Source organism: Lathyrus oleraceus, chromosome 5 (genome assembly GCF_024323335.1).
Source record: "Lathyrus oleraceus cultivar Zhongwan6 chromosome 5, CAAS_Psat_ZW6_1.0, whole genome shotgun sequence".
Lineage (NCBI taxonomy): Eukaryota > Viridiplantae > Streptophyta > Magnoliopsida > Fabales > Fabaceae > Lathyrus > Lathyrus oleraceus.
In genome coordinates, this window is record NC_066583.1 from 459663173 (window position 1) to 459675347 (window position 12175).

Here is a 12175-nt window from a genome sequence, read left to right on the forward strand (position 1 = left end):
TATTTGAAGATTTTTGGTGAAAGTCCCATATTTTTTGGATCAATATTAAATTTAATATGAATTATAGAAGAAAAGGGAATAAAAATAAAATTCAGAAAATGCTAAATTACGTGGACCATCAGATCTCCCTCATTAATTGAGGTGGCAGATCTGATGATCCAAAACGCGCGCTCCACATACACCTGAGTCAACCGCGTGACAAAAGGAGTAATCACAAGGAACGATCCAGATTAGAACATGAGACTTGGACCAAGTGCTTCAGATACAAGACACATCATCACTGGAGCCAGAGCTCCGGTTGTCTTCTCCGGTGAGCTTCACCGGACTGGTCATCATGAACCATCACCAAAAAAAGAAACAGGGACATGATCTTAAAGAGAAAATGGCGTTGAGGTCGAATCTAACCTCCAATTCCTCCAATTCCAAATATATTAAGAGATATGTGGAATTGAAAAATGAGGTACATGAACTGAGTTGCTTCGATTTGGCCTCAAAGTAACTCAATCTTCCTGCCTACATTGGTAGGACTTGAGACAATCAAAGAATCAATGGAATTGAGCAACAATTTAAGAGAATCGAAGAGTTTAAAATTTCTGCAAATTACCTTCAATGGAGGTATGAACACGATGGATCTTGATCTGAATTGTGCTTGGCTTCACTTCAATTTCTTGCAGGAGAGGAATGGAAAGGTTTAGAAGCAGTGGACTCCTGGAGAATTGAATTCCAAAATAGTGGAGATTCAAGCTCAAATTCAAATGAATTTATTAGGGTTATCCTATGAGAGCGAAGGGTTTTCAATGGAGATTCAAAGTTGGCACAATGTGTCTTATTTATGAGCAAATGGAGTTGTATTTATAGCCAAATCATGTGATATTTGCACACTCACTTCCACTTTCCAAAATTGGCAAAATGATGATGGAGTGATGCATGGGCGCGCATAGGCCCATGGAATGATAGCTAAAAGTCCAAATTTGAAATTCAGATGCTTTGAAGATTGATTGGATTGCAAGGCACATGTGCATTGTTGCTTGAAGTTGGATCCATGCCAAATGATATCAGTCTATTTAAGTCATACGCAACCTATGCATTTCAAGTCAAAAATGAACGAATTTGAGCTCTTTGGAAAGGTGAGGTCAAGAGGAACAAGTTTAATGTTGAACACTTTTTCATTTGGAGCTTGGAACTTGGAGATATTTGAGGTGGAAGTTTGGAAAAATTTGACAAATCAAAAATTTGAAGTGTCAAGCCATATGTCTCAATATTCCACCTTGCTTAACTTTTTATGGGAGCTTCAAATGAGAAATGTGTCTTCATCAAAGTTGAATATCTCTCAAAGACGTTCAAAATGGTCATCAGTTTCATGTCATTTGGATTTTAAATGATAGAGTTATGCATTTTTGAAGTTTGGAAAAATCACTTGATCAATGGTATAGGTCAAAAGTGACCTATAATGTAGCCTCATATCACATGCTCAAAAAAGTTGAATTAGCTCCCAATCCAAACATAAAAGTTGAAGTAGACACATTGAATTGGATTTTTAAACTTGTAAATATTTTATCTCATAAAAAATGAGCAAGTTATGGCCTTGGGAAGTTGACTTTCAAATTAGGTTTAAACAAAATGACCTATAATGTTTTAACATAGAAAATGATTTTCCAAGCAAAACTAGCTCTAGGTGTCAACATGAAAGTTGTTTTTAATGTCATTTAGAGTAAGTTTACTCTTGGGATAATTTTCATATGGTGAAAATTGTTGAAGATAGGGTCTAGGGAGACCCTGTTTTGATCAGATGAATTCATCTGGCCGACCACCATCAACCAACTTGCTAATTTCCAATTCTCTTGACTTTATTGGCTCATGGTAGATCATATATGCATAAGATGATGAATTTTGAAGTTTCCCTTGATAAATTTGATCAATTGGTGAGATAGCTTGTTGGAAAAGTTACTCAAGATACCCAGTCAAACTAGGGTTTCCAAGACAAATCACCCTCAAACTCTTGAAGAAAACTTGATCAATATAACATGTAGAAGCAATTGGGACTCATATATGATGTTCATAACTATTATTGAATCAGTTCTTGGTTGTGCTCTTTGTTCATGAGGGTCTTAAACCCTAGATGTGATCAATGAATCATTGAGATCATGCCCTACCTACAAAAGAGTTAGATAGATACAAAGATATATTTTTGGTATTTTAGTTAGTAAAATGATAATATACAAGTATGATATAATCACAAAGATTCTTGGTGATCTCTCCCAAAACAAACCCAATGAAAAGGGGTAAGGAGGATGCCAAGATGTGATCCCAATGCTTATGCTTATGATGGGATTGCATGAGGGGTCTTAGGATCAAAATTGGGGTCTTACAGCTGCCCCTATGTATGTGTGATATAATCTGCTTTTATGTATGTGATGTTTGTATATATGTATATGTGATATAATCTGCTTGTTGTGCTTGGTGATCTCTGAGTGGTGAGATAAGTTCTAACCCGAACTTGAGTGCAATTAAGATAGGAGGATGGTATAGTCATGTTCGACTTGTGTGGAGTAGTCCTTAACAAGTTGCCTTGAGATCCATCTGCTCAGTGGAGACTCCTTTGGATTTGGAAATGTCACACAAGTATTTTTGGATAGGCATTACTATTTCTAATTGGGTATGAAAAGCTGAGGACCTTAGGACACCTAACCCATCTTGGCCTAATATCCCTCATGTAATTCCATCATATGCACTAGCATTGGGATCATACCTTGGTATCCTCCTTACCCCCTCTTCATTGGGTTTGTTTTGGGAGAGATCACCAAGCATCTTGTGATTATACCATACTTTTATATTATCATTTCACTAACCAAAGTACCAAAAATATATCTTTGTATCTATCTAACTCTTTTGTAGGAAGGGCACGATCTCATCGATTCATCAAGATCACATCTAGGGTGTGAGACCCTCATGAACAAGGGTATAACCAAGAATTGATTCAATAATGGTTATGAATTTCATATATGAGCCCTAATGATCTCTACATGTTATATTGATCAAGTTTTCTTCAAGAGTTTGAGGGTGATTTGCCTTGGAAACCCTAGTTTGACTGGGTATCTTGAGTAACTTCTCCAACAAGCTATCTCACCAATTGATCAAATTTCTCAAGGGACACTTCAAATTTCATCATCTTATGCATATATGATCTACCATGAGCCAATAAAGTCAAGATAATTAGAAGTTAGCAAGTTGGTTGATGGTGGTTGGCCAGATGAATTCATCTGATCAAAACTGGGTCTCCCTAGACCCTATCTCCTACAATTCTCACAATATGAAAATTATTCCAAGAGAAAACTTACTCTAAATGACATTATAAACAACTTTCATGTTGATATCTAGAGCTAGTTTTTCTTGGAAAATCATTTTCTATGTTGAAACATTATAGGTCATTTTGTCTAAACCCTAATTTGAAAGTCAACTTCCCAAGACCATAACTTGCTCAATTTTTATGATATGAAATATTTCCAAGTTTAAAAATCAAATTAAATGTGTCTACTTCAACTTTGATGTTTGGAGTAAGATCTAATTCAACTTCTTTGAACATGTGATATGAGGCTACATTATAGGTCACTTTTGACCTATACCATTGATCAAGTGATTTTTCCAAACTTCAAAAATGCATAACTCTATCATTTACAATCCAAATGACATGAAATTAGTGACCATTTTAAAGGTATTTGAGAGAGATACAACTTTTATGAAGACACTTTTTTGATTTGAAGCTCCTATAAAAAGTTAAGTAAGGTGGAATATTGAGACATATGGCTTGACACTTAGAAAAATTTTGATATGTCAAATTTTTTCAAACTTCCACCTCAAATATCTCCAAGTTCCAAGCTCCAAATGAAAAAGTGTTCAACATCAAACTTGTTCCTCTTGATCTCACCTTTCCAAAGAGCTAAAATTCATGCATTTTTAATGAGAAATGCATACGCTGCGCATGGCTTAAACAGACTGATATCATTTGGCATGGATCAATCTTCAAGTGACAATGCACATGTACCTTGCAATCCAATCCATCTTCAAAGCATCTGAACTTCATTTTGGACTTTCAAACCATCATTCCATGGGCCTATGCACACCCATGCAGCTTTGTATCATCATTTTGCCAAATTCGGAAAGTGGAAAGAGTGTGCAAATATCATTTGATTTCCCTATAAATTGAGGCCCTTATGCTCAGAATTAACACACACATTGCGCCAACTTTGAATCTCCATTGAAAACCCTTCACACTAAGAGGATAACCCTGATAAGTTCATTTGAATTTGAGCTTGAATCTCCATTGTTTTGGAATTCAATTCTCCAGGAGTCCATTGATTTTAAGCCTTTCCATTCCTCTTCTGCAAGCAATTGAAGTGAAGCTAAGCACGATTCAGATCAAGATCTAGCAAGCTCAAACCTCCATTGAAGGTAATTTGCATAAATTTTAAACTCTTCGATTCTCCTTGATTCTTGCTAAATTTCATTGATTCTTGTGTTGTCTGAAATCCTACCAATGTAGGCAAGAAGATTGAGTTGCTTTGAGGCCAAATTGAAGCAACTCAGATCGTGAACCTCATTTTTCAATTCCACATATCTCTCAATATAGTTGGAATTGGATGAATTGGAGGTGATATTCATGCTCAGTGATGTTTTCTCTTTAAAATCATGTCCCTGTTTTGCATTTTGGTGATGGTTCATGTTGACTAGTCCGGTGAAGCTCATCGGAGAAGACAACCGGAGCTCTGGCTCCGGTGATGATGTGTCTTGAGTCTGAACCGTATGATCCATGCTCCACGTTTTAATCATAGTCGTTCCTTGTGATTACTCATGTTACAACGTTGTTGACTGAGGCATTGGTGGAACGCGCGTTTTGGATCATCATATCTGCCACATCAATTAATGACGGAGATCTGATGGTCCACATATTTTTGAATTTTATGATTTTTAGTTTAATTCCATTTTCTTCAATAATTCATAATAAATTTAATATTGATCCAAAAATTATGGGACTTTCACCAAAAAATTTCAAATATTTTTCCCTTTCATATTTTGAATTAAAATTATTTTTTGTATCATTATTAATATTTTTCATTAATTAATGGATTTTTCATTTGTTTTTAATTGTTTTAAAATATTTTTAAGTGTCCAAAAATTATGAAATTTTTTCTCCAAGGTCCTTTGACCTTGTTTGACCTATGATAAATCTCATGACCATTTATTTGGTGTTTTGATGAGATTTTAGGATTTGGACAAAACATATTTAAATTTAATGCATTATTTTACTATTTTTAATTGAATAAATGCCATTTTAATTGTGTTGACCATTTGTATTGACTTAATTGAGTTTCTCATTTGTTGGTGGGCCTTGGTCAAGGTTGATTTGAGTTTGTCAAGTTAATATTATTGGATTTAGGGGATTGATGGAATGTACATTCCATCTCCCAAAATGAATGAATAATATTAATTTGGTAAAAGTCCTCCTTTGACCAATTTGTGATCTCATTCATCCCATCTCCTCTTCATCTAATTCCCTTTTTCATCCATTCATTTTCAATTGGCCAATGACATCTCAAAGTCCTAATGCTAGTTGATTGAAAGTATAACATGAGTATGGATGAGATTAGGCCACACCTTTGCATATTTTTTTGTGTGTGGTATGTTTAATGAGTATAGTTCTTAATACTATGTCTCCAACATGCATTAACACCAAAAGTTTATTGCCTGAACTCAAATAGTTATGACTTCTACGTAAGTCCAATTACGATTGCTTAACATAGCGCTAAATTTGTGACATAAAAGGCATAAGCATTCTAGTTAGTGAGATTTTAGGTCTCCCCTCTTCCATGGTATTGTGTGGAAACTTGGCTTTCTTTCCTTCCTTTGGAAGATGTTTTGGTTCAAGGATCCATACTTGTGGCAAGTGGGTTGTGTGTTCTCCAAAGAATGTCTTGAAATCAAAAGCAAAACAAAACTAACTATTAACTTACTAACCATTAACTTTTACTTTCAAGTCTTTACTTTAATGAAATTTGCTTTTAGTATTCTATTATCATTTGCCATTATACATATCATTCTAATTGTTTATGTTAATGTAATTTTTACTTTATCCATTTGGACCATATTGTGATATTATTTTGTTTGCTTGTCTGTTTGGTCTTTGACCATTAATGTACATAATAATAACAAAAACCCTAAAAGACATTTGAATGGACTATTGGTTTGATCTTGCCCAATTAGACTTAGAACTCAGGCAACATTCCTTTGCTAATGGACTTGGCCAATACCAATTTGTTGAAGAACCAAGTGATTGCAATTTGAGTTCATATGATGCATCATTCTAGATCTCTCCAGATTCATCTGCAACATTGATCATTGATAAGCTGTTATGTTGAACCTATGAATTGTGGAATTCATCTGTTGCATGGGCTATTTTGAGGAAGATCTTTGAAGTCGATAAGATTGGATGAGGCCATCTTTATTTGATGCCTTTGCTCTTCAAGATTGATATAATTGTGCATTTGTGTGTTGCTTGATCCTAAAAAATTCCAAGGGGATTCTGGGTTTCTATTGACATATTTGTCTATTGGATTGCTCCTATTTGGTAAGATCTTTTCAACTTTAAACTTTTAAATTCTTGTACATAGGGCAGTCTCTTCATCTTCTCCCTATTTCTTTAATTTCAAAATCTCTCCCTCCATTTTTAAAACCTTCTTTGTGTGAACTACTTTTTGTTCTAAACGTTGACCACTTTTGCAAAAGGTAGAAACTTTGGCCTTATGCCGTTGCATTTTCAAACTTATTTTCTTAAATCAAACTTGTAAATAAACTTAACTATGCTTGACTTAAAATTTCAAAAAGCTAAAAAGAACCAACTCATTCAAATCATTTTAGGCCTTTGTGCCTTTTCAAACTTAAATTTTGTTAAAACCGACACACTCATTTTGCAATTTATAGCATGAACTATGAGGTTTTGATCCCTCATTTATATGTTGGTACGTAGGCACAAGACCGAAGGTCTTGTCAAACACAAAACTATAATTAATGAATTCTTTCCTCATCCCCCCATTCTATTTGTTTGTAAACATCACTTTGTACCAAATACATATGCACACAAAAAGGGCTCCCTAGGAGTACCTAGGACACTTTGGGTGTTAACACCTTCCCTCTGTGTAACCAACCCCCTTATCTGTGATCTCTGACTTTTATTAGTTTTTATTTGAAAACTTCTTACTATTTGGGTTTTGTTCGTACTTTTCCCTTTTCCCTTGGAAACAATAAAAGTACGGTGGCGACTCTTGTTAATTGATCTCTAGCTTATCAATAGCTTGATGATCATGAATTTCCGCTATAGAAATTAAGTGGCGACTCTGCTGGGGAGTAGTCTCTAGTGGGTTTAGCCTACTTTTTTTGTGAATATATTTGTACATATGTGATGTTTGTATATATGTATGTGTGATATAATCTGCTTGTTGTGCTTGCTGATCTCTGAGTGGTGAGATAAGTTCTAACCCGAACTTGAGTGCAATTAAGATAGGAGGATGGTATAGTCATGTTCGACTTGTGTGGAGTAGTCCTTAACAAGTTGGCTTGAGATCCATCTGCTCAGTGGAGACTCCTTTGGATTCGGAAATGTCACACAAGTATTTATGGTTAGGCATGACTATTTCTAATTGGGTCTGAGAAGCTGAGGACCTTAGAACACCTAACCCATCTTGGCCTATTTAGGACGTAGTACAGAAACTGTTCAGGTGTAGACTTGATAACAGTTGTTACGCGATACTACACTCAGACGAGTTTCTCTTGAGAATATTATGGGTCGATGTGTCAGTCATCTTAACCTGTAATATCCGATAGATGGAATTAAGACTCTGGGAACTGTTTAGAACATGATCTACAGGTTTTATCCTTAGTTCACTCCTTTGGGATGGTTCTTACCCAGACTCCATGCTCGTGACTTGCAACTGTAGCGGGGTATTCGTTACCTTTAGATTTATTGACTAAATCAAAAGTAAATCATACAATTTGAGTCGCCACCGCACTTCTATTTATCCAAAGGAAAGGTTAGAAAGCGAACAAAAACTAAATAGTTTTATCAAATCAAAAACTAATAAAAATGTCAGAGATCTGGGTAAGGGGGTTGGTTATGCAATGGGAAGGTTTCAAGCACCCAAAACATCCTTAGTACTCCAAGGGAGCCCTTTTTGCAAAGTGTATTGTAGGTTGGTATTTGTGAAAATATTTGTGCAAACAAGATAGGAGAGATGAGAAAATAATGTACATATTATTTACAGTTTTGTTGTTTGAATGGATGAACCGATTGCCTACGTACCATCACAAATGTAGGATCAAAACCTCGTAGTTCGGGGTAAAAATCTCAAAAATACGGGTGAATTGATTTGATCAAAAGCCTTAAGGTCTTTCGTTATCAAAGGGAGAAAACTCAACCTAGACCAACAATCCACCATGTGAGGAGAGCTTCAACATACTAGTGAGGGGTCCACCCTATAATAAGTATGGAAGACTTATAGTATAATCACTAAGGATAAGGTGAGGTTTACATCAACCACTATGATAACTCAAACCTATGGCTAATGTTTATGAAAAAGTTTTAAGAAAGGTGGCCATTGAAACCAAAAAAGCACTTGAAATGAGTTGTATTTACAAATTAGAAGTATTCACAAAATGAGGTCAAAGTATGAATTAAGGTTTATTTACAATGAGTATTAATGAAAAGAGTTTGAAAAATCAAAGGCATAAGGCCTAGGTTTCTAATTTGAAAACAATGTCAATGTTTGCACAAAATGAGTTTGGCTTGGGTTAGAGTGAAGAGAAGAAGAGAAAGGCTAGTCATAAACATGCAAAGATAAGAGAAGAGATAAAACCCTTGGAGTTCCCTTTCTTGAGATCATAAAGATGATTCAAGATGCTCCTTTCCTTTGGACTTAGCAATTAACTCAAGCAATCAAACAAATATTCAATCAAGCTCCTAGGATCTCCATTTGGACTTGTATCTCTTAACTTGGATGCTCATGACAATGGTCCTTCTTACTATCTCAAGTTTGGGATCCCTACCACACAAGAACAAACAATCAAAAAGTTCACAATGCAATAAGAGGAATGGACAAAGAGTGAGTTTAGATTAGGGGTCCTTTCAAGTCAACTTTAAGATTAAGCATTCTAAAGGCATGAGACCTAGTTGCTCTTCAACAAACTTAGCATTCTAAAGGCATGAGGCCTAGTTGCTCTTGAACTCCTTTGAGCATAGGTAAGGGCCTAATTCTAAGTCCTTTCTCCTTTTTGCATTGGGTTCACACAAACAATCACAAAACAAGCACAAAGCAACAATACATTTATTCACAATAATGAGCTCAAGTGAGCAAAAGGAAAATGGCATAAACATAAAATATGAGCTCAAGTGAGTAAAGGGAAAAGGCAATATGAATAAATGAGTAAGAAATTAAATTGCATTAAAGTAAATTGCAAGAATTAAATGCTTGAACTAAAGTTAGTGTTAGTAATTAATGTTAGTGTGTCATAAGACAATTTAGCGTTATGTTAAGCAATTCTAAGTGGACTAATGTAGTAGTCACACCTATCTGAGGTCGATCAATAAAACTATAGGAAAATAAACACAAGTTAGAGATCATGACTAGTAAGTCAAGCTCCTACAACTTGCCATGCCAAAAGAAAAGAAGAAAAGGCCTTGTATGGATTTTAGGTTTTTTGCTTGACCAAGAAGCAACCTATCTTGGACACAAAGCAATTCACTTGGTCTTTGATCAAGTTGAATTTGATTTGGATCAAATAAGGTTAAGCCTTTCATATGTCAAGGCTAACCATTAATCATTAACTCATTGGCCAAAAGAAAAAAGAAGAAGAAGAGAGATGAAGATGAAATAGACAAGATGAGAATTCAAATGACATAATCAAAACATAATGATCAAATGTGAATGAAATCAACATCAATCAATGGTAAATAGATGTGAAATGAAGAGTAGAAGTCAATAAAGGTCAAACATATTTTTGGTATTTTTGGTATTTTTGGAATTAAAATAAAGCATAAATGAAAATGAATAAAATATGGTCAAACTGCAAATTTAATTCAAATCAACTTGGATAAGTCCAATTGAATCATCATAAGTCTAACATGGTCAAACAAGGTTTGACAAATTTTCTCAACATTTTTTGAAAACAGAAACTATTTTAAAATAATTAAAAACAAAGGAAAATAACACAAATGAATTAAAATCTCAAATAAATCTCAAATCAATTGAAAAATTGATGAGAATATTTTTCATAGACCTATCATCATCCATATGTGTTAAGAAAATATTTTTGGAATTTTTGAATATCAAAAAGTATTTAAAATGAATTAAAAAATATCAAAAATAAAATAATTCACAAAAAATATTAAATGGAATCACAAAAATAATTAAAAATCAGATTATGAAACTAGATTTTTCAAGAAATTTTTTGCAATTGGTCTCATATTTTTGTGATTCCAAATAAAATAGTTATGAATTTTTGAAAATAAATGGAATAAAAGAAAATAAAACAGAAAAATAGAAAATGTGAAAAAACCAGGATTGCATGATCCATTTCATTAAATGGCGTGGACACAATCAAAGGCTTAGAGGCGCGCTTCCATGGTAGGCACGAGTCAAGCGCGAAACACATTGGATTTAAAAAAGTCAAATAAACAAAAGGTCAGGATTAGAACGCTGGAAGGAGATCCAAGGGGCCAGATGATTCCACGTGGGGACGGTGGTGGAAACCACCGTCTTCTCCGGTGAACTAACTATTTCCGACCACCAGTTGCAGGTTTTCAAACCTCAACCAAAATGCATGATCCTTATACCAAAATGAAGCTAGGGTGATGTACATCACCCCTGTAACCTTGGATTTCTCTCAAGATCTCTATGGAATGAGAAATCTGAGCTTGAATTTCCAGGTGTTCAAACTCAAATGTTCTAAAACATGAAATCAAAGCCACCGTTGGCTTGCCTCTCACACGAGGACTTCAGAAAACCAATTGAACACAAGCAATTCACAATATATGATGAGATATCGCTCAAAACAGTTGGATCATAAACCTTTGAAGTGCAGCTTTAAACAACACGATCTGCTCCAATTCTTGCTTGCAATTTGATCTTAAGATGTGATATGAGTGCAAGGCTAAGGAATAAGTATTGAAGATCAATTGATTTTGTTGAAATTTAAACTTGAAATGAGAAATTAAAAATGAGAGTTCTTTTGGTATTGTTGGGTTTCCAATTCTGCAGAGCTTCAGGTTGAATTCAGGGTTCTCCATTGAATGAAGCAAGCATGGTATTTATAGCTGAGCTACACGGCAAGGAGGGAAAATACTCGCGTGCATGATCCTTGGGTCCTCCATGCATGGGCCTGTACAGGCGCACGTGAGACCCAAAATCAATTCGAAATGCAAGCTGGTATCACTCTGAAGTGGATTGGACGTGTAGTTTGAATTGCAATTGCTTGTGCATGAAGTTTCAAAGTGAAATGCATAATTGGTCACAAATGTTCCCCTCTTTGAAAGTCATACTTAAAAAATCCAAGCATGGGCATGTGAGTAATGGTTGGAAAGATCTTGACATAAGGAATAAAAGTTATGTTGCACAAAAATCAATTTGGAGTGTGGAAATTTATGAAAACTGACTTTGAAGTTTGGGGTACAAAACATGTCTTTGAAAAATTTGCCAAAAATAAGCAACTTCAAGCCCTTGTGTTTCAATGATGCATGCCTCAAATGGAAAAACATTAAACATAAAAGTTGTATATATTTTCAAGATGATCAATTTGGACTTAAAGTTTTCATCATTTGGATTTTTAATGAGAAAGTTGGAAATTTTTCAAATTCAATGGCTTTGGTCCAAAGTGACCTATAATGTTTTGTATTATCACATGTGTTTCTTTTGGGATTATGAAATTTTGTACAACATAACATTTTAAGTAGACATCTTAATATTTCCACTTCAATTTGTATCACCTCAAAATCATAAAAAATAAAGAAGTTAGGTCCTTGGGAAGTTGACCCAAAATTAGGGTTTCAATCAAAATGACCTATAATGTTTTGAAATGAATGATGACCTTCAAAGTTTAAAATGGATTTTTGATGAAAATGAAAGTTGTTCAT